This window comes from Oxyura jamaicensis, chromosome 2, assembly GCF_011077185.1.
Source record: "Oxyura jamaicensis isolate SHBP4307 breed ruddy duck chromosome 2, BPBGC_Ojam_1.0, whole genome shotgun sequence".
Classification (NCBI taxonomy): Eukaryota; Metazoa; Chordata; class Aves; order Anseriformes; family Anatidae; genus Oxyura; species Oxyura jamaicensis.
In genome coordinates, this window is record NC_048894.1 from 86151868 (window position 1) to 86177913 (window position 26046).

Sequence of the window (26046 nt, forward strand, 5' to 3'; positions counted from 1 at the left end):
TTACGTGATGATAGCCAACAAGGGAAGAACAGCCACAGAGCTGCTTTAATTACTTGACCTATTCACCTAAAACTCCAGAAAAACTGATGCTCCAAAGAGAAGGAAATCACTATTTTTTCTGCTACTGGAAAGGGAAATGTTGAGCTAAATAAAAAGTTCATTCTGGGTTTTTACCCAGATTTCCTCCCACAACAGTTGGATAGGGGAAGTGAATACACAAGAGGCACAAAAAAAGGGATCCCATATTTTGGCAGGATAGCTACTGCCAGCAGTAACTCATGTACTCAAGCCTCAATCTTCTGTCTTAAAGGGAGAAGGGACGTGAAGCAGGCACATCTGTGTGATAATATGTAACAGATTTTTTTTTTTTTTCCCAACATTCAAGGACAGACTCCCCTGCTTAGCTGCTAAGGAAATTTGGAATCATGAGAGCAGGACTAGCCTTTTCCCAAGGGGCTGGAGAGACCTTTGCCTGAAGGCACCTGAGATCTGGAGGTCTGCCGTGGTCTTGGAGAATTGACAGAGGCCACCAGGGTGCCCTGCTTAGCTGCTTTGAGGTAAAAAAAGCAGCCCAGCTCTGCCTTTTATCTCTGACTACCTGGGGACTGCTCGTTCTGTGCTTGAGTCCACACCTTTCCTGCCTGCAGACAGGTCATACAGTGTTTTCACAACTCCTTCACTGCAAACCATAAACTTGGAAGAACAACTCTCATTTTCTGTGTAGCTGTGCAGCAGTTACCAGTTGATGAAGACATGTCAGCAGACTTCAGCAGACCAGGCAAGAGAGACATTTATTTACTGTAAGATAAACCGCAAAAGGGGAAAAAGGAGTTAATTGCTGCTAAAATTGCTTCTGGTAAACGTAGTGTCTTATTTCTCCTGTAACTAGTTACTATGTTCTGCAACTGAGGCCGCACCTGCCATAGCAGAGTATTCCTGGATACTCTAGAAACTAGTGCAGAATTAATTTCAAAGAAATAACAAGATGTGGGGAGCTGAAGGCTATTGCTGTCATTGTGAAATCCTGTTTTTGTGCAAAATTAATCAATGTGGCTCAGACTCTGAGTATAAAGCTTCCAATTAACTTTTCCATCAGAGGATGCTAGAAAAGACATGTCACATTTTGGAAATGTGCTAAGGACAATGCACAGGAGAGACAAATTCTAATCAAATTCAAATCACAAAGAATCCTGACTCTGGGGCTGAGGGGTTATGCAAGGCAAGCTACTGAAGCCTGCTGAGCCCCTTTGTCCTGAGGAGGCTGCCTGAGAGTCTCCTAGGCTGTCAAATGAAGCAGGGAAGAAAGTTGTGTTGTTGACTCTTCAAGTTGATTGCTACAAGAGCAGAGGTAATTTTCTCACACTTGATAAAACAGACACAGAAGGGTAAGAGACAGGGTAGCAAAAAGTAGGGAAGCATGTTTCTGTGCTCATGTTTTCAGGGTACATGGCAGCTGGTCAGTCACAGATGGATGCTCTGGGCTGGCAGGTCGACCATGACAGCTGTTGCTTTAAACCTTGGCGTGCTTCCCTGGTCTGCAGCCTCATCAGGACAGGTTGAATAAAGCTCTTAGGCTAGGCCTCAGTGAAGGTATGCTCTGGGCTACAGCCTTGGTGCAGTGCAACAAAGCTCACTGGACAATACAGGAATGACAAGAGGGGAAACAGGAGGAGGTGGGAGGGGTGAAGAAGGACATACAGCCATGGGATGATGGAGCAGGAGCTCATGTAGCTCAGGGCATCCAAGCTGGATATCCCAACAGCTGAGACTTGTGCAAACAGGTCAGAGTTATCCAAGCCCTTCCAGTCTTATGCCAGTGCATCCTGCAGCAACTCTACACCTCTTTGTTCTGGTCCACGGTGTTGTGTTTCTTTTTGTATGTGTACATACAAAGCTCCTCAGACGCTAAACTGATGACTGGCATAATTAAAGAATTATATATTCAAGTCACCAATTATAGCTTTTTTTCTTTTTCCTTCACATAAAGGTTTTGATAATACCACTGTCCCTAAAATTCAATAGCTTATTGTGTTTGAATTATCCTGTATTTTTCTCCTCTTTCTACTCCTTATGTCAGTAGCTGTTAGAGACTATCGTAGCATGTGATGAACTTTCACTGATTTCCTGCAGGTGATCTAGCAGGTCAGTAGCATCAATTAATTCCAGTATTCTATTCTATAACACATTCATGCTACTTAGAATCAACCACTTGTTCATAAAATTACAGACACAAAAGAAGAAATAAGATAAATGCAACCGATAATTCTGTATTCCTCAGCCCAGACCCACCCCCCCCCCCCCCCCCCCCCACCCACGAAAAGAGACAAACAAAAAAAAGTTAATTACTAAAGCTCAATGAATGTCCATTTTCTCTCCATCTCTTCAGCCCGGCACCCCTAGATCCAGTAGGTGCTGCCCTGATGCCACCAGGCAGGACTGTCTAAATGATCAGGGTTTTTAAGTCTCAGCTTAGGCCTTGCTAAGCACCTGATATAAACCTTTGCAGTGAGGAATGCGACGGGGGGGATGTCTGATGTGAAGCCATTGCTAAAAATATCAGCTAGCTCTGCTTCCCGAGTAGGAATTCTCATGAGGAGAAACTTCCTCCCGTAGATGTAGAGCTGCAGCTTCTTTATGGCTTTGGGACCACAAGAGCAACTGTGAGTACCTGTGGCAGGGGAGGGAAGATGTGAGGCAGAGACTACTAAATGAACCTTCTCTTGGAGGTATAAGACGTTGATGTCCCATGTGTCGACCCCTGCTGGATAGAATTAGGAGGTATCTGTGCAGACTGAGCTCAACGTGTTTTATTGAGAGTTTCTACTGATGTCTGAGAGCATATGCTGCAGAACAGAAGGAGCGCTGTTGCCTCCAGGAAATTCCAAAAAAACTTCTGGATCACACTGAAATCATGACTGGGAAGTCTTGAAGGAGGTTTGCTTCAGTACTCTGTGCCAGGGGACGAATTCAACTGTAGTGTGTTTACTTCCTCCACCTAAGAGGTGACCTGTCCCAGTGCTCTGGTTGTACGACATTACTGGGGTATGGGTACAATCACAGTCAGTGTCTTATAAAGCAGATTACACAGATGCCAATCTGCATATGAGACAGTGCTACAGCATGTTTAGTATCGAACGAAACAATGTTCACAGTCTCGTGATGGTTTGGAATTGTAATATATTTATTAATTTATATTATTTAAAACATTATTTTTTACACAAATGCACTCATTAAAGACAGAATATTCTGTATGGCTGAAGAAATAAAAGGATCCTTAGCAATTAGTTTTTAAAATAGGATACATATGTATCTAATGCATGTATGCATAATATTTATATAAGTTCATGTGTATGTCTTTATCATATATGCAGATTTTAGCATGGGTATTCAGCAATGACATAGTGGCTTCAGTTCAAATAGCATGAGCATATTACATCTGAAAGCACAGACTAGAGCAAAATACAGTATTTGGTCTTATAAACCTGAGAAAATATTCCAGTTAAAAGGAAATGAGGAGCCAAAGCTTTTCAGCATTTGGAAAATGCAACGTATCATGTAGCTAATTTACTCTGCACAAATGAGCAGCATTTCCTAGAGGGCAGGGCCTCTCTCTAGGCTAAAACATGCACAGATTAGACCAAGCTTGCATTTATGAGAAGGCAAATTCATTTAGAAAAACATTTATTTTTTCCTTGTATAAAGAAGACAACCCCTGGAATGCTTCTCACGGTGCTATTTGTTTACTGAATACAGGGATTTTCCTGAGTGCAAAGAAAGGATATTCTCTGCCTTCATTATGCATGCTCTTTGCTGTGCTGGGAGTCAGGAGCTAAGCAGTGCATTTCACTGCTGCTCCGGCCCTGGCCCCCGAGGCACTCGAGGAGATCCTGAGAACCAGTCAGCTCCTTGGGGGATGCTGCCGAGATGAGGGGCCAATTTTGCAGCCTAGCACGGATATAATAAAAATGGAACAGCAACCTGGAATTCTTAGGAGAGCAAACTGGATAAGTTGGCCTGATGACAGCAGAGATTTGTGCCTCTAGCATGTGTTACAGCCGTGCTGCCCTGCAGCGAGGGAGGTAGGGACCTGCTCTTTACTCAAATATGCATGAGCTGCTCCGTGTGGCTGCCCTGAGGAGCTGCCCAAACGACAGGGTGCAGCTTCCACTTTGCCCTCTGTTGAGAAGAGCACATGAGGGATGATTAGCTCCTCCCTCCACGACTTCAGAGCTCTGCTGACAAGAAAAATAAGTCATCAGTGCTTCAGTTTGGCAAAGCTTTGGCTAGGCACCAGGAGAATGATGCTTCCCACGAAGTAAGGCTTCCTTTACCCTTTCTCTGCAGGTTTTGTGTGGAAAATGTATTTCTTCATGTAAAAGTAAACCTAGATTAACTTTTGGGAAGAGAATGAGATTGTGCAGAGTTAATAGTGGTCTATTTCAGAGAGAAAGATGAACTGAAACATGCTGAAAGTGAATACGTGTATAAGAATTTATTGAGGGTGTACAGCCCTCTATGGCAGATTGTTGTGCCAGGCTGTGTGTTAGACTGTGCCTGCTGAGGCTGTGCTTTTCTGTTTTATTTTCAGTAGCATCCACAGAAAATCTTTGCCAAACCAGCCTGTGGTGCCAACTGATATGCTGTGTATGTCCTGAAGCGCTGGGCTGTCAAGGGCTTTCTTTAGGCACAGGGAGGAGAAAAACTTTGTTTCAGATCATGCACAGCATCCCCGAATCCCCTCATTTCTCTGAGCTTTCAAGAAATGAACATCCTTGGTCTTGGGTTGTGTCACCTGTAATGAGGAGAAGAGCAGCTCACAATGCAGGCAAGCCATTCAATGCATGTGCCTAGCACAGAAAGAATATTTTCAACACAAGCCAAAGGAATCAGGTATTTCATTTAGGAAGACAGAACTTGGGTTTGGGTACCAAGCACTGCCAGCATCTTTTTGAAAGCCATGAAACAGCCTTGTGAGTAGAAAACAGCCACGAAATTGCCTTGTCAGTACTTCATGCAAGTTTAAACATGGAAGTGATAAGTGTAGGATGTGACAGATGGGCATCAAAGTATACAGAGTTTTAGGCCAAGTGTATATTACATGGGGCAGCACCAGGGAGATGACTGAAGATTAAACATCCTCAAAGTTGCCTAAATTGCATGGGCTCCAGAGTAGACTGAAACACCCAAGTATTTACGCTCCATGTTTATGACTTAATCTCAGTTTCAGAGCCTACCTATGTAAGCAGAATGAAACTCACTAAGATTTTTATTTTCCTATAGGGATTTTCTGGAAAAAAAAAAAAAAAAAAAAAAAGTGCTGCAGTATATTAGATAACTTTATTATTATTATTATTATTTTATTATTATTATTATTATTTTGTCCCAGATGAAAAAGTGTTGATTCTTTCCTGTTTCACAGGCTGGCTTACAAGCTGCTGGCTTCCCCACTTTTATTACAAAGCTCTGCCACTTTAATTTGATTCTTTCTCTGTGCAACATCATTCTCTCACTTTGTGAAGTGTTTTCCAAGTGGACTTCATTCTCTTTAAATGAATCGACTGCTTTCAGCTTTAACCCGATCGAAGCTGTGATTGTGTGTAGTTTACTTGCAGCATGAAGAGGAAAAAAATGGTTTGCTTGGTAGAGATCTGAGGGGATCACTTAGCCTGAACTGTCTCTACTCCCAGGACTTCCTTAGGTAAGATTGCTGACAAGTGGAGCACCGCTTTATTTACTCATCTGCATTTTTTCTTCCACCTGTTTTAATACTATCCTCCCCAAGTCTATCTGTCAAGGTTATGAACTACTATCCTGAGACGTGCTTTGTTTGCTGCTGCAAACAGTTACAGGTTCTGCAACATCCTGCACTATTTCTTCATTCCTTGCAGACACAAGGTGGTACTTTTTTTTCCAACAGTTGTGCTGTTTTTTAGCTGAGAGCTTTCCATCAACACAGCTGCTTTCTGTGCAGCTACAAACATTTGAAAGCATCAGGCTTATGTATAGCAGCCAGAGCCACTTGCGAGAGGTGCTTCATGGCCCATTAACAAAGCTGTCATATATGGCTTGCCTTTAATTAAATATTGATAGGGATTTAGTCTTGGTGTAACATTTCAGGATAATATGGAAAAATCCTTTTAATCTGCATAACAGATCGGCGTGCCACTACACTGCTTACCCCTATACTTCTGGCTGGCTGAAGATGACATACACAAAATGAGAAGGCTGCTCAGCTTCCAGTGCCAGCTGAATCCCTACTGTCATCACTAACACCATAATTAAGAATGCCACTTAATGTCAATGGTAGTTTATATGAATGGAGGCTTATCCAGTATGGGATTTTCATTTCCATGATGAAAATCACCAACCTGTTTCACAACAGTTTATCAATACAGTTTTGTTTGTTTGTTTTTTGTTTTCCCTGAGTTTGAATATATTTTTGAAAAATTAAGACATCTGCAAAAGTCTCACAGCTCAATACTGACCTTATGCAATTCAATAAATAAATAGTTTTCCAATTGCATGGTTATCATCCTGAGAATTTCATTACACGCTGCCCACTCCCTTGTCTATCCAAAAGATTGCACATCTCTGGAATGCTTGCCTGTAAGTTGTCTTTGTGTGCAATAACCAAAATTGCCAAAGGGTTTTAAGTGCCTTAGATGGCCAATGCCATTGTGTGTAGGAAAGACAAGTAACTACTTTTTTTAAGCTGTAGCCTTTGTATTTAGAGATTATTTCAATTTTAGGCCTGCCTTTTTCCATTAGCCTTTTAATAAGTACTTGTAACTAGTGAACGCTTAACTTCCTTTTATTGCTCAAATAAGAAAAAAGAAAGAAAAAAAAAAAAAGAAAAAAAAGATAATGTGCTGACTGTCAATTTGAGTGCAGTATTTAAGCCTTCTTTTCAGTTTTTAAGAACACATTTCAGGCTCAGGAGACATTCCACAGAATCAGCAAATTCTGACAAGTATGAATGATTCACTTACGCTGTATTTTTCTATTGTGTGGTGCTCATTTCTTCTGATAGTCAATTTTTCAGACAAAATTGTCTTTGAAGAGTACAAATGAGCCTCTACCTGGATATACAACAATCTTTGTATTGCAACATTGTGTGAATAGATTAGACTACTTCTAACATGGATTTCTTCTGAATTTAGATTTCTTCAACACATTGAATATTACTTAAATATTTTTTTCTGATTTGATAGAGAATGTAACACAATAAAAACATTAACATGCTGTATTCTATCACTTAGAGCATTTTTATTCCCTTCATACTTCATCCATAAGAACAGTATACTTTTCTCATACCTCGCTTCTTCCACTGAGGAGCCTCGTCTATTTAAAGGGACAATCTCTAATGCCATGGTCAATGGACTCTTTTTCTTTGTGCACTTAGCATGTGGTTTTCAGTTGTACGGAATTAAAGAATCCTATATAGCATTGGATCTTCTTCCAGGATCTAAGCACTGTCTGGAGTCAAATCCAGCTCTGAAGGTGTTTTCTTCTAGCTGGGTTTATATTGATAACAAGAGCACTTCAATGACCAGGGAAACTTCTTCCAGCACTCAGTTCTGAGCTTTTAGTTTGTGGAATCCTGTCCTAAGATAGAAAAAGCTTTTACTTTATCGTCAAATCCTTCAACAATGGGTAGTCTTTATAATAATTTCCAAAACTTCTCACATTTGTGATCTGGAGTTATACAGAAGGGTAGAAAAAATAGAAACCCAAATGGAAATTAATACGAAGAAGAGCCACCATCACCAAAATACAAGATGCTCCAAGCAACAACAACAAAAAAAATGGAGCAAATGAATAAATGCTAGTTAAGTGTTAGTTTTTATTGGAGAATTGTTTGGAGAACAAGCATGACATGAGTATATCTAATAATTCTTCAAGGCATAATGGTAAGGTTGGCCTATCTGGGAGCTACTGCAGATCAAGAAAGCTGAAACTCATAGGAAGGAAAATAAGTGGTAGCAAATTTTCCAAGAGTCACAAAATCCCACATATTCTACAAAAACAAACTCTATTCAGTGATGCTGAATTGTACCTTTAAAGTAGGAGACTTTTCAGCAAGAAAGGATGAATGTTACAGCTTCAAGAATGTATTTATTACTGCAACAACAAGAGAGGCTGTGCCAGTGGAACTCTGATATGTTCATTCTTCTGAAACCAAATAATGGGATCATGTATTGTGTCTTTGCAGGAAGTATTTGAGCATATGTAACATTTACTAATCCATCTTTGTCATCCTCAAACATATACAGGATAGATAAAGAATTTCCCTATTCTGTACACGTAGAATTGAAATGTAGGCTAGATTAAGAGACTTGCCCAAGGGCATAGAGGAAGTCTGAGTCTAACCATTGCTCTTGTCAACTGGAGCACCATTTATCAGGTTGCTGATTAAGTGGAGGCTCCTACATTCTATTATTGGTGATGCTGGTCTGACAAGAAGGATGCATTAGTCCTGGTAAGGTGGCATACAAATGAACTATGTTAATTTAAGTACTATTAGAAACACAAGACAGAAGGAAGAAAATCAATGCTTTGTTTTATAGTAAAGAAAAAATCAATAATGAAAGAAATGCTTTTTTTCTAGTATCTCAGAAAATGTGCTGGACAATAGGGAATAGTTAGAGCAAATTAAAACTATTTAATATAAGTTGGTGGTGTCATTTTAGAAAACAATGGTTTAGAGCTGACATTCTGTAATAAAAACCTGAGTAATATCCAAAAGTAAAAATCTGTGAGAAAGAAATAATATCAAGTAGAGGCTGTTATTTTTTTAATTAAACTCGTAGCCAGCTGCAGTGAATCTGTGAAAATTGCAGAAAAGATGCTAACAAATAGAATTCAAAAATAAACATGTACAGCAAATGAGATGCCATGTGTAATCCCCCAAACCATGAGGCACGTTTACATAAGAAAACTGACAGAGGTTCATTTCTAGTGTTGTTTTTCTGTCTCTGACAGTAGCTCATGGCAGATGGCAAGGGTAAAAATGTAAAAACAGGCCAAAAATGGAATAAAGTTTTCATGGTGTTCACTATTGCTTTTGGCAGTCTGCAGTTTAGAGACTTCCTAAACCAGAGGATGCATCTGGGCCATCTTATTTAATAACCTTTAACATTTCTTTCTTAATTTTCAACTGCTCTTTAAACACAAAATATTATGTAGAAATTAACTCCACCATATATTATATGGTATTATATTAAAAAATGGTGGTTTGGGTTCCCGTTAAACTTACTCAAACTTGCTTTAAACTTGACCTTTGGGTATCCCTACTTCCTGTAGCATGACAAATACTGAAAAATTGTTCCCTTACTCTTCCTCATATTGTTACATAGTTATCTGGCAGATTTCTGTTTTTCTGTTTCCCCTTGCTTTCTGTCATCTTTGATATTTACTTTCCCTCAAATTCAAATCATTCAATACCTTTAAATACAATTTCACTCTTCTGTTCATCTTCACATGTACTTTTGGTCAGAACCATACATAACGTTCAGGATGTAAATTCATGCAGTGCCATGATGATAGTCTCCTATTTGCTTTCTACTTTTTCCTAATAGTTCCTAATATTTCTTATATTTCTTTTTTTTTTTTTTTTTGACTGTCAGTTAGCCTGGGGCACTAGATTTCAAACTATGTGTGTATACCTAATGTTAAGTCTGTCAGCTGATTAACTTTTTTTTTTTTTTTTAACATTGATTGTCACATTGTATGAAGCTTTGTTATTCCTCTTTTCACCCTTTTTCCACATCCTTTCATATTATGATTAAAAACAAAAAAAAAGGGAAAAAAAAAAAAAAAAAAAGAACTGACCCTGGGGAATTTTACCACTCCTATCTGTCCATGGAAAAAACAGATTCTTTGTTTCCCATCTTCCAGGTAGTTTTCTGTACATGAGGGGATCTTTCTCCTGAATCACAAAAATTCAATTTTTTAGTGACTTGTGGTGAAAGTCTTTGTCTAAAGTTTTATGGAAAACTCCAATTTAGTCCATTTCACTAGCTGGGTCATTCTTCACCATTTTTTCAGCAACATGAGAATTTTAATAAATTTATAATGCATGATTCATGCCTTGTTGTAACGTATTTGCCTTGTATTTATAAATTCGTGTATGTTTTATGGCCTCAGCAAATTTGCATGTCAGACAAATTAAAGTTGTTGATTTAAAAGTACTTATTATTTCATAAGAAATACTTCCCTCTCAGCCATATTAAAGTATTCTAGAAAAGACTTTTAAAAGATCTCTTTCCTCCTGATTAATGGGTCACATTTATCCCCATACGCGTTGATTTTCTCAAAGAAAGCCAACGGCTTTGGGAAGTGCAAATGTCTTGCTTGACTCTCCTATGATGTATTATTTTCTTCATATGCCTACTCTTTTTACTCATCATTACTTTTTCATCCAATATATAAGTTAGATTTTCTTCTATAGATTTTCACACTACAGATGTCATACTTTTCTGTACCTACTATCTCTGGAACCCCATGAAACCCTTAAATCAGTTGATGTTACATTCCTCTGATAACAAGGTTGATGTGAGAAATTGCACATTACTGTTCTATTTCAGTATTAAGCTGGATATCTTGGATGAATCCTGAGAAATCGTTGCTGATTTTTATATCAATTTTGTTTTTATATCAACCTTCAGTTTGAGACACAAGCTTTGATGCACCACTGTAAAAAAAAGATTCTCCCACAGTGAACAGACATAAAGAACTCATTTAGCTTCCCTGTTATGGCCTTGTTTCCTCCAAGAGCTCCTCATGTAGTTTGTTTCAAAGAGTTGGCTTTTTCTGTTGCAAAACTAAAGTATGTTATTCTTCAGCAGCAGGAATCAAAGAATAGAATATGTTGGGTATTATTTTCTGGTCAGTGCCAAGAATATAAGTGTACTGACACATACGTGCAATCTTGAGCTGCATTTTGGATGCTGTGGAAGAAAAGCCCAGACACTCAAAGAGCAGTGGAGGAGAAAAGGTCTGGTAGGTCTATCATGAGTGAGAAGTGAAAGCAAAAAGAAGTGACTTTTCTCTTCCAAATCAAAGCTTCAGAAGAACATCCCAGATATTTCAACAGTGACTTACCAGTTGTGATAAGTACCAGTTGTGACTATGCTTCACTGGTGTAGTCCTTTCGAAGGTGGAACAAGATAAGCATGCAAGTACAAAGTTGTGTTTGTGATGTACTTTATCTAAAGGCAGACCTTTAGGAAATAGGTAAATTCTCTAACTTTCTGCTTGCTGTATAGCTTTTAAATAGTTTTGCACACAGGTAAAAAGTCTGACAGATTTTTGTTTTGTTTTGTTGTTTTTACTTTTCATCTGGGATTTTAAGATTGATACTGGCTGCCTATACTCTGCACTCTGCTGGATGGAAATTTTTGATTCTCAATTTTTTGAGAAGTTTCTATTAAGAAGTACTCCTTAAGGGAAACAGGCCATAGCTATGGGAGTGTAGCTGCTTCGCTGGAATTTTCATTGGGGGCAATTGGGCAGCACGAGAATAACTGTTATCTAGTGGCTGGGCCAATTCAATAGGATGCAGGAAATTTCCACATCTATACTTTACTGCCCTTACAAGTTGCTAGTGAGTCATTCCCATTGGGTGATCTTTGATGGATGTCTTTCTTTCTCCACACTTATGTAAATAATCCTTGATCTGGAGAGAGATGTTGAGATCTATAAATCATAGATACTGGGCAAGGCAATATAAGTTGTAGCACTGAGAATGCTACTGAAATAACTGTGGCTTTTGGGAATGAAAGTTAGATATTCTGGGCTCTCTATCATCAAATACAATTTAATATGAATTATTTAATTTGATCACAATTCAACTTTCTACTTCTTAAAAAGAATGCAAAATCACTTTACTTATCAGATGTCAGTGATCCAGAAATGCTTCAAAAAGTCTCTCTCAGATGTCTTCTCCCTCCTGAACACACCCGTTCGTATTCTAACTCATAGTGTGATGATCTCAAACATAAGTCTAAATCGAGAAAATCTAAAATCTCTGAAAGAAGATTGGGATAGTTCAGTAAATGTTCTAGCCGTACTTTTCTATGGATTTTCAAGTGTAATGGTGCTGAAATTCCAACCCAACCCACCTGCAAAACCTGCCACTGACTCTGAATTCTTCGCTGCTGTTCTCCTTGGCAGGCCCCTTACTGAACTGCCAGAGCAATTCTCCAGGCAGAGGTGAGATATCTTTTATTTTTCATTCCAATGAGACTTTATTGTGTACGGCAGGAACAGATCAGACAAAAGAAGAGGATTTATTGGCTTGGGTTTTGTGTGTACTTTTTAATTTTATTTTTATCGTGTGCAGTTCTGGGATGACATATACCCCTTCAGGTCTATTTTCCAGATTTTTCTTAGATGCTTATAGTTAAAATCAATCATTATTTCTTTATCACAGAATCACCTAGGTTGGAAGAGACCTCCAAGATCACCAAGTCCAACATCTGACTTAACACTAATAAGTCCTCCAATAAACCATATCACTAAGGTCTACATCTAAACGTCTTTTAAAGGCCTCCAGGGATGGTGCTAGTTCTTTTCTGAGTATGTAAAATCCAAGTTTCATCCCCTCCTTAAAGTTGGACACAGCGCTCCATTTTTGCCTGTGTCACTACCACATTCTGTCCCTGATGCAGCATCAGTGCTGTTTGCAATATATTGCAAATATCTGTGATTAGAAATTTGACCTGAGGCTTGTTATCAAGCTCCTATGGCCTTGTTATTATTGACTGTTTGGCTTTTGACAGCCCTCTTCAGCAATTGTATCAATTAACCCTGTGGACTGAGGGATCCTCACTCTAGCCCAACACTAAATTTCTCCCCTCTAGACAAAAAAAATTAATGTATCACTTAAAGCAGGTTTCTTACTGAATCACCTACTGAAACCTCTGTTTAAGATGAAGAAGAATTGTCGGACCTGATGTGATTTTTTTGGACTTCAGCAAGGCTTTTGACACGGTCTCCCATAGGATCCTACTGGACAAAATGTCCACCATACAGCTAAATAAAAACATCATACAATGGGTGAGCAATTGGCTAACGGGCAGGGCCCAAAGGGTTATGGTAAATGGGGCTGCGTCAGGCTGGCGGGCGGTCACTAGTGGGGTCCCTCAAGGCTCCATTTTAGGGCCGGTACTTTTCAATATTTTTATAAACGATCTGGATGTAGGAATAGAAGGTATTTTGAGCAAGTTTGCTGATGACACCAAACTTGGAGGAGTCGTGGACTCGAATGAGGGTGGAAAGGCCTTGCAGAGGGATCTGGATAGGTTGGAGAGCAGGGCGATCACCAACCACATGAAGTTCAATAAGAGCAAGTGCCGGGTCCTGCACCTGGGACGGGGAAACCCTGGCTGCACGTACAGACTGGGCGATGAGACGCTGGAGAGCAGCCTAGAAGAGAGGGATCTGGGGGTCGTGGTAGACAGCAAGTTGAATATGAGCCAGCAGTGTGCCCTGGCAGCCAGGAGGGCCAACCATGTCCTGGGGTGCATCAAGCACGGCATCGCTAGTAGGTCAAGGGAGGTGATTGTCCCGCTCTACTCTGCGCTGGTGCGGCCTCACCTCGAGTACTGTGTGCAGTTCTGGGCACCACAGTATAAAAAGGACATGAAACTGTTGGAGAGCGTCCAGAGGAGGGCTACGAAGATGGTGATAGGCCTGGAGGGGAAGACGTACGAAGAACGGCTGAGGTCACTGGGCCTGTTCAGCCTGGAGAAGAGGAGGCTGAGAGGAGACCTCATCACAGTCTACAACTTCCTCGTAAGGGGGTGTCGAGAGACAGGAGACCTTTTCTCCATTAACACCAGTGACAGGACCCGCGGGAACGGGGTTAAGCTGAGGCAGGGGAAATTTAGGCTTGACATCAGGAGGGGGTTCTTCACAGAGAGGGTGGTTGCACACTGGAACAGGCTCCCCAGGGAAGTTGTCACTGCACCCAGCCTGTCTGAATTTAAGAAGAGATTGGACTGTGCACCTAGTCACATGGTCTGAACTTTTGGGTAGACCTGTGCGGTGTCAAGAGTTGGACTTGATGATCCTTAAGGGTCCCTTCCAACTCAGGATATTCTATGATTCTATGATTCTATGACCTATTTGCCATAAACTCAGCAACCGAATAATAAAACACTTCTAATACATCAAGAGCCCTTGACTGTCCAACAGCCAAGTGGCGAGTAAAAGAGTAACATATCTATCCATGTGGCTTCTTTATCCTGTGGCGTGTTTGGAAATCTTAAATTATTATGGTGGTTTCACACCGGTAGGTTGCTCAGCACCACGGTGCCACTCTCTCACTCCCTCTCCTCAAAAAGGCAGGGGGAGAAAATATGTTGAAAAAAGTCAAGGGTTCAGATAAGGGCAAGGGGATCTGTCACCAAGTACTGCAACAGGCAAAACAGGCTCAGCATTGGGAGATTAATATACTTTCTTGCCTATCACTCACAGACTAGAACAGTCAGAAAATAAAAGCAAACTAAAAACACCTCCTCAGCCCCACTGTCCAACCTCTTCCACCTCCTCCCCCCAAGCAGCACAGGGAATGGGGGCTGCTGTCAGTCCCTGACTCCTTCAATCCCTCACGGTCCCTCCCTTCCCCTGCTCCGTGGGGTCCCTCCCACGGGATGCCGTCCTTCCCGAACTGATCCCATATGGGCTGCCCACAGGCAGCAGCTCTTCAAGCACTGCTCCCACACGGCTCCGTACCACGGGGTCCATCCCCCAGGAGCAAACTGCTCCAGCACAGGTCCCCCACGGGCAGCAGCTCCCCCCAGACCCCCTGCTCCTGCGTGGGCTCCTCTCCACGGGCTGCAGCTCCGGCCCGGGGCCTGCTCCTGCAGGGGCTCTCCATGGGCCGCAGCCTCCTCCAGGCCACATCCACCTGCTCCACCAGGGGCTCCTCCATGGGCTGCAGCGTGGAGATCTGCTCCGTGTGGGACCCATGGGCTGCAGGGGGACAGCCTGCTCCACCAGGGGCCTCTCCACAGGCCGCAGGGAAACTGCTGCTGCCTGCCTGGAGCACCTCCTGCCCTCCTGCTGCACTGAACTGGGGGGCTGCAGGGCTGCTTCTCACTCCTCTCTCCCAACTGCTGTTGTGTGCCAGTTTTTTACCTTTTAGTTCTGTCTGCTCTCCCACAAGCCCAACCAGGGTCACTCCCCAGCTCAGCTCTGGCCAGTGGCCGGTCCCTTTTGGAGCCAGCTGGAGCTGGCGCTGATCTGACTGAGCTCTACTCACAGAAGCCACCCTGCATACCCTCGCTACCAAAACCATGTCACGTAAAACTAATACAACCATAAAGCTTGAGGGCAAAGTGGTATTCTTTAATTTGAACCCAAGTTCCTGGCAAATTAATATCTGTCAGGTATACATCAAAGTAGGGTAGGTTGATAGTGTAATCTGAGTATTGCAGCACAAAACACTATAGAAATTAAATTACAGTTGTGATGTGTGCAAGGCAGACTCTAAAGAGAAGTATATAACACCAAACCTGGAAACCAATCGTATGAACTAAGGCAGCAAAGCAAGCGGTGAACATATTCTCATTAAATTTAGCTTCTATCAAAAGCCCGAGTCAACCTGTCAAAGAAATCCCATTAGAACCAAAGCAAGAGCCTACATACAGACCCAGCAGTGAACTACTACTGAAGTTTTGCCTCTGCTCCAGGGACTTTCTTCCATCTACAATTCACCATGGATTTGTTTAACAGCAGGAACTGTTTGTTTAAGACCTCAGGTGTGCTTGATATTTTATTTTGCAAAAGCAGATATAACCTTCTCCATTTGCTAAAGAAAAATTAATCCCAACTGAGGTAAAAAAAAAAAAATAAAAAAAAAAAAAAAAAAAAACACTGGAGAAAGAAGGATATTTTTCCTTCCTTTATCTCATTCAATTCTGCTTAATTGAAAAAGTAAAAAAGTTCTGAGAGCCTATTCTGACATGTTTACTCCTTACTTACAGCATCACTAGGAAAAAAAAAAAAAAAAAAAAAAAAAGTTTTAAAATAAACTCCAGGCAAAAGACTTTGAGGAAGAGAGTTGCAAGCCTGTGCCATAATCAGCCATGTCACTTCTGTGAAAGGCCCCAAAGTGTTTTTCACTAGGCTTTTACCCAAAGACAGCTAGCTAATATTAATAACATTCGTACTCTGGGAGAAATGCAGCCTAGGGGTCTGAGCTATAAAGGCTCCAGTCACCTGCAGCTCTGATCAACTTCAATGGGAAGTAGCTATCTCTGTAGATCAGAATTTACTGGAACAGAAATTCAGCCTGAGGATAAAATGAGACTTTTTAAAGAAATTTAATTTACAAAGAGAAATGTGACTGCTTAAGGTGGCTGCAGGTTGCATGTCAGGGGGTCTCTCCAAAGGCCCCAGCTAGCATTTGATGGAGTGGTGGCAAGGAATCTAACATTGTGACTACAACTCATCTCAATTATTCCTCTCCTTAATTAAAAAAGAAAAAAAAAAGCAATCGTAAATGATTGATTTCCATCTGATGTAGGGGAAAATGAAACCCCAACAGAATATCAGACATAAAGGAGTGAGAGGTATGATAGCTTTATCTTTAGGGAATAACTGGTTCCCAGTTCTCTGAATGATCCGTATGTAGAAGTTAGTGGTGTGAAACAAAAGCTAATTTCTTGAATAAAAGTTCTAGAATTCATCCCAATAGTCCATGAAAATTGTGAATGTGCAAATAAACATCTGTTCTCGAATCTGTCAGAAAAAGAAATTTAACTGGAGCCTGGTAATAAAAGGAAGACAAAAGATGACATGAGGATAAAGAACTCTAATTATTTAAGTCTCAGAAATCAAACAGCTAGTGGAACAAAGCTCGTTTCAACATCAACACCTAGATTGCTTTCTCAGCTGATAGCTATTTTGCAGAAAATAGTGATGGGGCCTGAACTGCAGTTAAGAACCAATGAAAAGAACTGGACAGTGTGCTGTTAGTGTATGGTAAGGGCCAAGCTAGGACTGGTTGGTTCAACCAAACCAATTTATGGCTTATTTGATGTAATATTCTTAAAGGTCTTCAACAACTGTTTTACTGGTAGAGCAAGACTTGACTTTTAACTTTTTTTCAGCTAGAGCTTTGCTGGTTCATGGTCTATGACAGCCTTTCTACAAACAAGTTAAATAGGCTTGCTTGTAGGGGTTGACACCTTGGAGCACAAGGCACTTTTTACGTGAAATTTTGTTTGGGTCATGTTTAGGGAGTAGTTTCTATTTAGGGTTAGATTTCATGGAACTATTAGGATTTGAGCCACGTTTTCTTCCATCTGTTTCTAAGCCCTGAACTGAGCTGTAGGGCAGCGTGAGATGAGATTTGCTTAGTTCTTCTTGCTGGGTCTGTTCTGCTTTGAAAGTGGCGATGGTTCCTTCTCCAACAAAATGTGTTATGTGTATTAAACAGAATGGTATCACATGTAAAATTAATTGCTGGTAGACTAGTGGTTAGGGTATTTAAATGGGAAGATGGGACCATGGGACCATATACTCAGGTAGGGTAGGGAGTGATTTTGTAGCTCGGCATGGAACATTCAATCCCTGATCTACTGGTCACCAGTGTCATGGAAGAGATCTTGGCAGCATCTAAGCTCTCACCTTCTTCATTTATCTTATAACCACCTAATGCAAAAAGTCCATTATTTACAAGACCCTGCCTGAAGTAACTCTCAGGCACTACTGTAGATAGCCAGGAAAATTGCTTTGTTTCTTATCTTCTTCCAACAAACAGTAAACTAAAGCAGCACAACCAACTTGCATTATCAAAATTACACAACGTGTCCATTTCGTTCATGTTAGACCTGGTACCATTTGCACCCTGCTTGCAGCTGTTGTACTAATGACATCAGTATGGCAAGGTCTGGCAATAACAACTGAACAAGGCATCAAGCTTTCGCATGAATGAGCACCTAAATCTTGAACCCATAAAAGGGACCTAGTATATCAGCTATCCAGCTATGAACTATCTTACTAGGGTACAAAATGAATGTGAAGTAAATGGAGTACTGAGGAGGGAAGTAGAGAACCAGGAGCTTTGTATTTCCTTCTCAGCCCAGTTACTGACCTGCTGTATGACTTCAGGATGCTCTCCCTTCCCTTCTTTCCTGGTCACTGGAGGATGTGCAGTTCTAGGGATACTAATGCATTCAGCATTTGTACAGTGCCTACACATGGGGGTCCTGGTTTATTGTGGGTATCTAGGTCCCGTATGCAAACATAGAAAAATAACTTTCATTTGTCTGTTTTACAGCTGAAGTTTTAGCCCAAAGACTGCATACTCTGTTGTTTTTTTTTGTTGTTGTTGTTAGTGGTGGTTTTCTTTTCCTCTGCTCTGACAGCTCATGGTCTAAATCATAATTTCTGAGCCATGTAACTTTTTTTCATTAAAAGCAGACAGAAAACTATATCAGCAGCCTCTGTGATTGCAGAACTTACTGAATGTAATCATCTCCAGTAATTAGATCTAAAGACAGAACACTTGGGAATGTGCAATTCATGAAACTTTCAATGTTACAAATTGTAATTTGTGCAGTTTCTTAAACTATGAAATTATCAAACTTATATGAATTACTTTAAAGGCCTTACTGGGCCTTTAATTTAAAAAAGGACAACAAAATAATCCATTGCTTACCTGGTACTGTATCAGAAGTACTTGCTAAGAGGTAGAGAGAATTCTGTAATAATGTAGGGAAGGGTGATGTTGGGAAAGCAAAGGGGTTTGAACACCAGAATTAGCAGAATTTTCATATAAACTGATGTCTTTAAATGCAATAGGTTTGCGTTCTGATTGTGTCAAGCAATCTGATTGTTTCAATTGTGTCGATTGAGCCTGACCAACAAGTTCAAAAGAAAGGAGAGCAACAGGACACCATGCACCTGCATTATATAGTATATGTCATTGCAAAAGATTCATTCTTCATAAATTACATAGTAATGATGAAACAAAGGAAGGGCAAAAAATAGGAAAAGATTGAAGATGCATTCTGGAAAGCATTTCAGAGAAGCTTTTAGATCTAGAGGTAAGTTTTGGAGATTATCCCCTAAGATGCATTATGTTCTCTGAGTCTGCAGATCATTACGTTATAGGATCAGTTGGCTGGTGGTAACTCTAATTCTGTAAACTGTAGAGAGAAATGAAGGTTTTCACACACATTACTGTGAATCCCTAAACTTTCAAAGATTTGAATTTGCAATCTTCATTTAAACATATATTTCATTTGCTTCTCCAAAGCAAAGGCAAAAATTAAAAAAAAAAAAAAAAAAAGAAAAAAAAATTGGTTTAGTTGTGAAACAAAGCATTTTATATTTTTTATGATGCAAAAGCTGCAGAGGATGGATTTTTTTTAATTTTATTTTAAGGGCTTGTCTTTGTGGGAGACGAGTTATAATTACCAACTATCCAATAGATGGACTTACTATACATTAATAACATCATCATGAGTATTTGAATAAGAAAAAATGTCTTTTTAAAACATTTTTTATTTCAGATGCATATGTATATATGCATCATTCTGAAAATAACCTATGTCGTTTTTCAAATAATTTAAAGAAAAACAAATACTAAACTGTACAATTCCGGTTATGGAAGTTTTAAAGAAAGTTAACGAATGGAATTAAATACTGGTTTGAGCTATAATACTAAATCAGTTTTGACAATAAGAGCCTTTATTTTTCCTTATCTTCCTACAGAGTTGAGAACATTTTTTTCTTCAGTTCCACTTGTTCATTAAGTCTAGTTCAATGTTTAATACCGTTAGCAGTTGAGAAATCCCTTTAGCATTGGAGAGGAAAGTTGTGTTTTTGACTGGGTGAGCAGGTGGTTGCTTTCTTTTTCCTCCAGTAACATTAAAAAACTGAGGCTGAGATATACTAATTCAAAATGTCAAACAATATGGAACAGTGTTTTTTTTTTTTTTCATAAAACCTGTGAAAGCTGATGATTCTTTTATTGAAATTTACTGTAAACACAAATGTATCTAGAGCAACTTGAGTAACAAATAAAACAAAAGGATCATTATAAGCAATAAAGGAAAAAGTTAAGACTGATCTGTACTTTCATCTGAATTTCAGATTCCATCCGAATAGAGCTAAGCACAAGCTTTAAGAAATACTTCATTCAGTTTTGTAACACAACAACAATGCAAAAACAAAAAACAAAGAGCATCCTTTGGTTTGCAAAGGGAAAGAAGGAGGTATGCTGTTAACAGTAATGGATAACACTCTATTTAAATGTTCCATGCTATTTTGTACATGCCCACGCATATGTACATGCAAACATGCTTTGTTACCTCTTTTCAAACAAAAATGCAGAAACATCAAATAAGGTAGTGAGCTATTATTAAAATTAAATTTCCCCTGGGCAACTAAAATTGGGGTGAAAATAGGTGCATGACAATCCATTTATAATCGCTCTTGTGTCCCGTAATTACAAGCACAAAATATTGTGCTTTGAATACACAATTATTTTTCTTCAGAATGAGCCCATATGCACAGCTCATGGTTTGAGCTTCTTCTTCTCCCTCTCCAAAGGTTTCACTACACAATTTTTAAAATTATTTAACTACTGTGGTAATAACACTTCTATGAAGTTTACATTTGCAAAACCTCCATCAAGTTTTGCAACAGGCGTGTAAAAGAAATGTGGTTTAAACTGACAGAACTTGTACATGTTGTATAAAAAAAGTAGCATGTATTTCCATCTCTCTTTAATGATGCATTAATAGGCATAAAGGGAATTGTTGCTGAGTTGGAATATATGCATTAGCCTCCTCTGAGCTTGAAGAGACAGAGAAATTGATCTTGCCAAAGAAAGAGAGCTTTTCTTTTCATGATTTTACTAGAACTGTGAGTTGTTTTAAACAAAACCAGTCTTCATTCCCACATTTTGGAATAAGAATTTTTAATTTATTTTTTAATTAAGAATGCAGGTGTTTTATTTCAATTTTACCTAGATTTTGTTCAAGTTTACTAGAGACAAATCATAAGCTAAAGGTGGGCTTTTCAGAACTTAAGTCAGTAGCAGCAAAGATCTTTTTTAAATGATGTTTCATAAACAGATGTCTTTTAAAGCTTAAATTTCCCATGGTCTATGGAGATTATTTTTGTATTGCAAGTAAAAATAATAATAAACAATATGTATCTCCAAGCATGTAAAAAATTGATTTGCAGAAGTATGAGGAAAGTCCTTGTACTGAAGAGCCCACAGTCTAAATGACAAAGGGATTTTTAAGTTTTGTATTCTTGCATGTTAAGCAGAAAAAATAATGTAACATATCATTATATGATGAATAATTTAAAAACAATGACAACAGAAAATTGCAACTACAGCTTGTGTGATAATTCTTCAATAACTACTTCTCAGTCAACTAAAGAGACATCAGAGTAGTGAAAAAAGAAAGAACTAGAGCAGTGTGTGCATAGTAGCCTTTGAGAAGTAGCATGGCATAAAGAAAATAGAAGAAATAAAAATGAAAAGATGAAAGCTAACCTAGTTTTAAAATAGTTATGGAAGCTTGTTTTTTTTTTATTATTATTATTCTTCTTGAAGAGTTGTTTAAACTGCTTATTTATAATTCAGCCTCTCAAATATACATGAATTGTTAGAGTAATGTGTACCTTGGCTTTGTCTCTTTCTGTTTCCAGACTGACTGGTATTTGAAGGCCTTATTTTATACAGCTGGGCTAATACTATTTCACAAATTGCTACCTTTCTAAAACTGTGATGTGAACCTGCCTGAACAACTGCCACTTTAGCACCACAATAAAAAATACCTTTCATATAACAACTCTCTTCCTTTCAGGATGAATAATGAAATGAAGCAAAATAAAAAGGAATGATCATCCGTTTCCCCAAGTAGCAAATCTGACAGTGCACATAGCCGGAGGCGTCACTCTTTGAGCCTGTTTTCTCCTCTATAAAATTCTGGACATTCAGAGATGCTCAGTGGCATACACATCCTGCTGCATGATTCACCCTGAGCATGCCCCGTACTCACAGTGACCCCACATCACCAAAGCCCACCTTGCTATTGCACGGGATTTTCTCAACACCTCTCGCTCCACAGGCTTGCAGAGGCTCCTCCTTTTTTGCCTCTATGTGTTCTTACTGAACACAGGGGGAAACCAGGGGAAACTTCTTTTATTAGTTGGAAAGATGGGGCATGCTGCCTGCATGAGAGCCGGTGAAGGGAGGTGTGCGTTACATGGCCTCCTGGTGTGGAAGCTGCAGGAGGCTGCATGCCTGCATTGGGTGAGCATGCACATACTCCAGGCCCCACTCTACTCATGTGTTAGGCTAAAGGTTCTCTTCATTGCTCTTAGATGTTCAGATGATGTGTCTGAATAGCTGTGAGGTTTTGTTTTCATGTGGCTATTAACAGAGAGACAATTGATTTTTAACTTGTTAAGAGATATAGCCTATGTTTGGGGTCTCTTTCTTCACACCAAGGCTACTCATAAAAAAATAAAAAATAAAAAATAAAAAAGTTTTCAAAATTTCAGTACCCCTAACCGTAGAGAGCAGATGTTTAATTAAGTTTCCTGTCTAACAGCCAGCATTTGCACTCTCTCAAGCCTGGGCTAACGAAAACCAGCATCGCACCAGTTTAACTTAAATCATTCCCTGCCACCACCATTTCTATTTTAGCCACTGAAGCCTTTTTGTTTCACCTTTAACTGCCTCCTAGCGGAAGTAAGATAAACTAGTGCAAGCCATTTTAAAAGAAGTGTCATGACTGTATAATTACTGTTTTAGCTAATGCAAGAATCTCAGGCAGACGAGACCCAGCAGAAGGGAAAGTGTCTTGAACAGAGATGCAAAGTTTCATTCTCATCCAGAGATGCAGTTGCAGATAGCTGCAGATGCTACTGCTGCCTACCTAGTGGGAGAGCAAAATGGGGGAACCTGGACCTGCATTTCTTATACCACAATAAGTTGTTACAAATGCCCTTGAAATAAGAGTCTTACGTTTCTCTTTTCTAGTTCAGAATTCACGTTTAACATCAAACACGCTGGTCCACCAGCAGATATAGAAGATTTTGACTATAGTATCCTTAAATTTTATACTACAACACTACGAAGTGGTCAGGTCTCAGTTCTGCAAGGGTCCTAGCATTAGGTACCATCCATCACTTGATACATCTGTGAAGCAGAATGCACAGAGGCTGAAGTCCAATAAGAAATCTTTAAGATGAAAAGAGGATATTCACCTCCTACTTGGGCAAGGAGGCAAAGATGAGCTGCAGTTAGTTGCTCTGAAAACTCTAAGGGTTTGCCTTTCCTTTCACACAGCAGTATGTTGAACCTTCAGCCCTGACTGATCTATGTGCTAAGTAGTTAGATCTGGGAGAGGCAGAGGTCTCCTGCAGAGAGTCCCAAATGCTGAAGGTTCTTTCAGCCTTTGTAACAGAGCTTCACATGGGAACATGTGAAAATGTCAGAACCATAAACTGGCTTTTCCCTCCTCTTCATCAGAGGCAGCCTCACCTTCCCAGGTCCTCTATTTCCTTCTGTCTTCCTCTAGCCACCACTAACTGCTGCCTGAAAGCAAAGTTTACACATTTTTAAGTGCAAAGTTGTCCTGGTTTCAGTTAGGACAGAGTTATTTTTCCTCCTAGTAGCTGGTAGGGTGCTATGTTTTGGATTAGGATGAGAAGAGTGCTGATAACATGCTGATGTTTTAATTGCTGCAGAGCAGTGCTTACACTAAGCCAAGGACTTTTCAGCTCCTCGCTCTGCCCTGCCAGCAGGCAGGCTGGGGGTGCAGCAAGAGCTGGGAGGGGACAGACCCAGGACAGCTGACCCAAAGTGGCCAAAGGGGTATTCCATACCATCTGACGGCATGCTGAACAATATATAGGGGTGGCTAGCTGGGGTGAGGGGCCGGCTGCTCGGGGTTGGGCTGGGCATCGGTCAGCGGGTGGTGAGCAATTGCATTGTGCATCGCTTGTTTGTACATATTATTATAATTATTATTTTCTATCTTAATAAACTGTCTTTATCTCAACTCACAGGCTTCATTTTCCCGTTTCTCTCCCCCAGCCCAGAGAGGGAGGGGGGAGGGTGAGTGAACGGCTGGGTGGTGTTTTGTTGTGGTTTAACCCGGCTGGCAGCTAAAGTTCAAGTTGTTCTTGCACAATAAGTGATGTTGCATACTTGTTCCTCAGCCCATGTCCTGATTTAAGCTATATAAGGCATAAAATTACTGTTTTAGAAAAAGCAAAGATTCAATTCATTATTCAGAGGTAATGATAGGATAAATAGAAGACAAATACTTCTTAATGATAATTAGAAGGATGGGAAATGAGAAAGGTCTAGCGTAGCTCTATGACATGTAGTCTAGAAACTGTATACCAATCTGGAATATCATTCTACTAGTGCAACTAATTGGCTTCCTTGCATCCTTCAGAACTTCAGTCTTGTATCTTAAAGTTTTAGAAGATTAAACCATTATTCGTCTGGTGAATGTTCAACTGAGAGATATGAGATGGTGTTAACGGCAATGATTATGTAAGCTAGGCCAGACTCATAGATGTTCAGAGAACTCAGCAGACAAAGAGTTTAGCACCTGCATCCTCCCATGGAGCAGTTTAAGTGCCTGGGTTTTCACAAGTAACAGTCACTCATGAAGGTACTTACCAGTGAAACATTAATATCCAGCAAATTTTCATTGCTCTCCCGAGTGCAGATACTGCAGTGCTACAGTTTTAATGAAAACATTTCTGAAAACACTGCCTAGCCTAAAAAATTCTTCTAGTGCCAAGCACTCAGGGGAATCCAGCCCCAGCCACGAGCAGGAGGAGCAGGGTGCCGCAGGCTGCCAGGGATCCACTGCAGCAGCGGGGTCAGCGCACCTGGGACCGCTCTGGAACATCTATAAAGCAAAACCCATAGATCATTGCACTGCTATGCCATCTAATGCAGGTTAACAGGGCATAAATAAGCGAGCAAATAAGAAAATAACCTTTTGGGTCCCAAGCCTTTGCCCGGCTCCAGAAGAAAAGCACCACGCTTACAGATCCCTCTCCAGCTTTTCTTTCGCGTTTCTGTCCCAGCACCCGGACTGCCGGCGCTTCAGCCATTACTGCAAAAATAGCCGCTTCTGCCCATTTCCCCTGCAAAAGGGAGAGAAAGGCAAGCATGTTTCCCTGCCGAAGCACCTGCCAGCCGCTGGGAAGCACAACCCCACTTCCCAACTCGCCCATCTCCCTCCCCTGCACGGCCAGGGAAGGCTGGCGAGGCAGGGCGCCTCACAAAGCTCCCGGACCCCCCTTCTGCCCTCTTCCTCCCGTTGCTGCGAGGCCAGGAGCCCCCCGGCCCCCCAAAATCCCCGTCCGCCATGTGAGGGAAGCGGGGCCGCGGCGAGCCCGCCCCCAGGGGCGGCGGGGCCTCGGCTCCGGCTGAGGGAGGGAGGGAGGGAGAGAGGCAAGGAGGGAAGCAAGGAGGGGAGGAAGGAGGGCAGGCAGCCCGCAGCCCCGCCATGGCAGCCGGCCGGGGGGCCCGGAGCCGAGCCCGCAGGTAGGGAGGGAGGCGGCGGCCGGGCTGGGGGCTGCCCGGCGCCCAGCAGAGCCCCCCGAGGGGGCCGGGGCGGCGCTGCCCGGCCCGCCGGAAAGTTTGGGGCAGGGCCCGCGGGGCTCCGGAGGCGGGCGGGGAGGGAAGAAGGAAGGAGGGGGGGCTCTTAAATGGCTCCGGGGAGCCCTACCTCGGCCGCGGGGCTGCGCCGGCAGCTGGCAGCGCCTTGGCTTCCCGTGGCCGGAGCAGGTATTTTGGTTTGCTTTGCCGGTTTGCGGTGCGGGAGCCGGGAGCGCTGCTAAAGTGCGGAAGGTGCGGGTGAAACGTGCCCCTCTGCAGGAGCTCCGAGGGGCTCTGCCTGGCCTCGGGAGCACGGGGAGGAGGAGGAGGAGGCGGTGTGTGCTTGTGCGGGGAGTTGAGGAGAGGGGCGGCTCGGCTCGGCGGGCTTTAGCGGGCTCGCTCTTAGTTGTCCCTAAAACAAACGTCCTCCCCCC

The 26046-nt window shown here is 41.2% G+C and overlaps 1 protein-coding gene and 1 long non-coding RNA gene across 3 annotated transcripts in view; one reads left to right on the top strand and one right to left on the bottom strand.

Moving 5' to 3' along the window:
* Nucleotides 1–19461: 19461 nt before the first annotated feature.
* On the bottom strand, nucleotides 19462–26029 carry LOC118162619. The gene is made up of 4 exons (XR_004748538.1): nucleotides 25743–26029; nucleotides 25057–25155; nucleotides 24680–24914; nucleotides 19462–23581 (listed from the first exon to the last, which is right to left on the bottom strand). It is a non-coding gene; the product is annotated as an uncharacterized LOC118162619 (long non-coding RNA).
* The window catches only part of VWC2 (von Willebrand factor C domain containing 2), a 57177-nt gene continuing 56038 nt past the window's right edge, over nucleotides 24908–26046 (top strand). Inside the window, exon 1 of one of the 2 annotated variants that reach the window (XM_035318917.1) lies at nucleotides 24908–25558. The gene's annotated coding sequence lies outside the window, so the exon portion shown is untranslated. Of the gene's footprint in view, nucleotides 25559–25659; nucleotides 25802–26046 lie in introns of those variants that run through there. The other variant, XM_035318918.1, reaches the window with a different exon arrangement.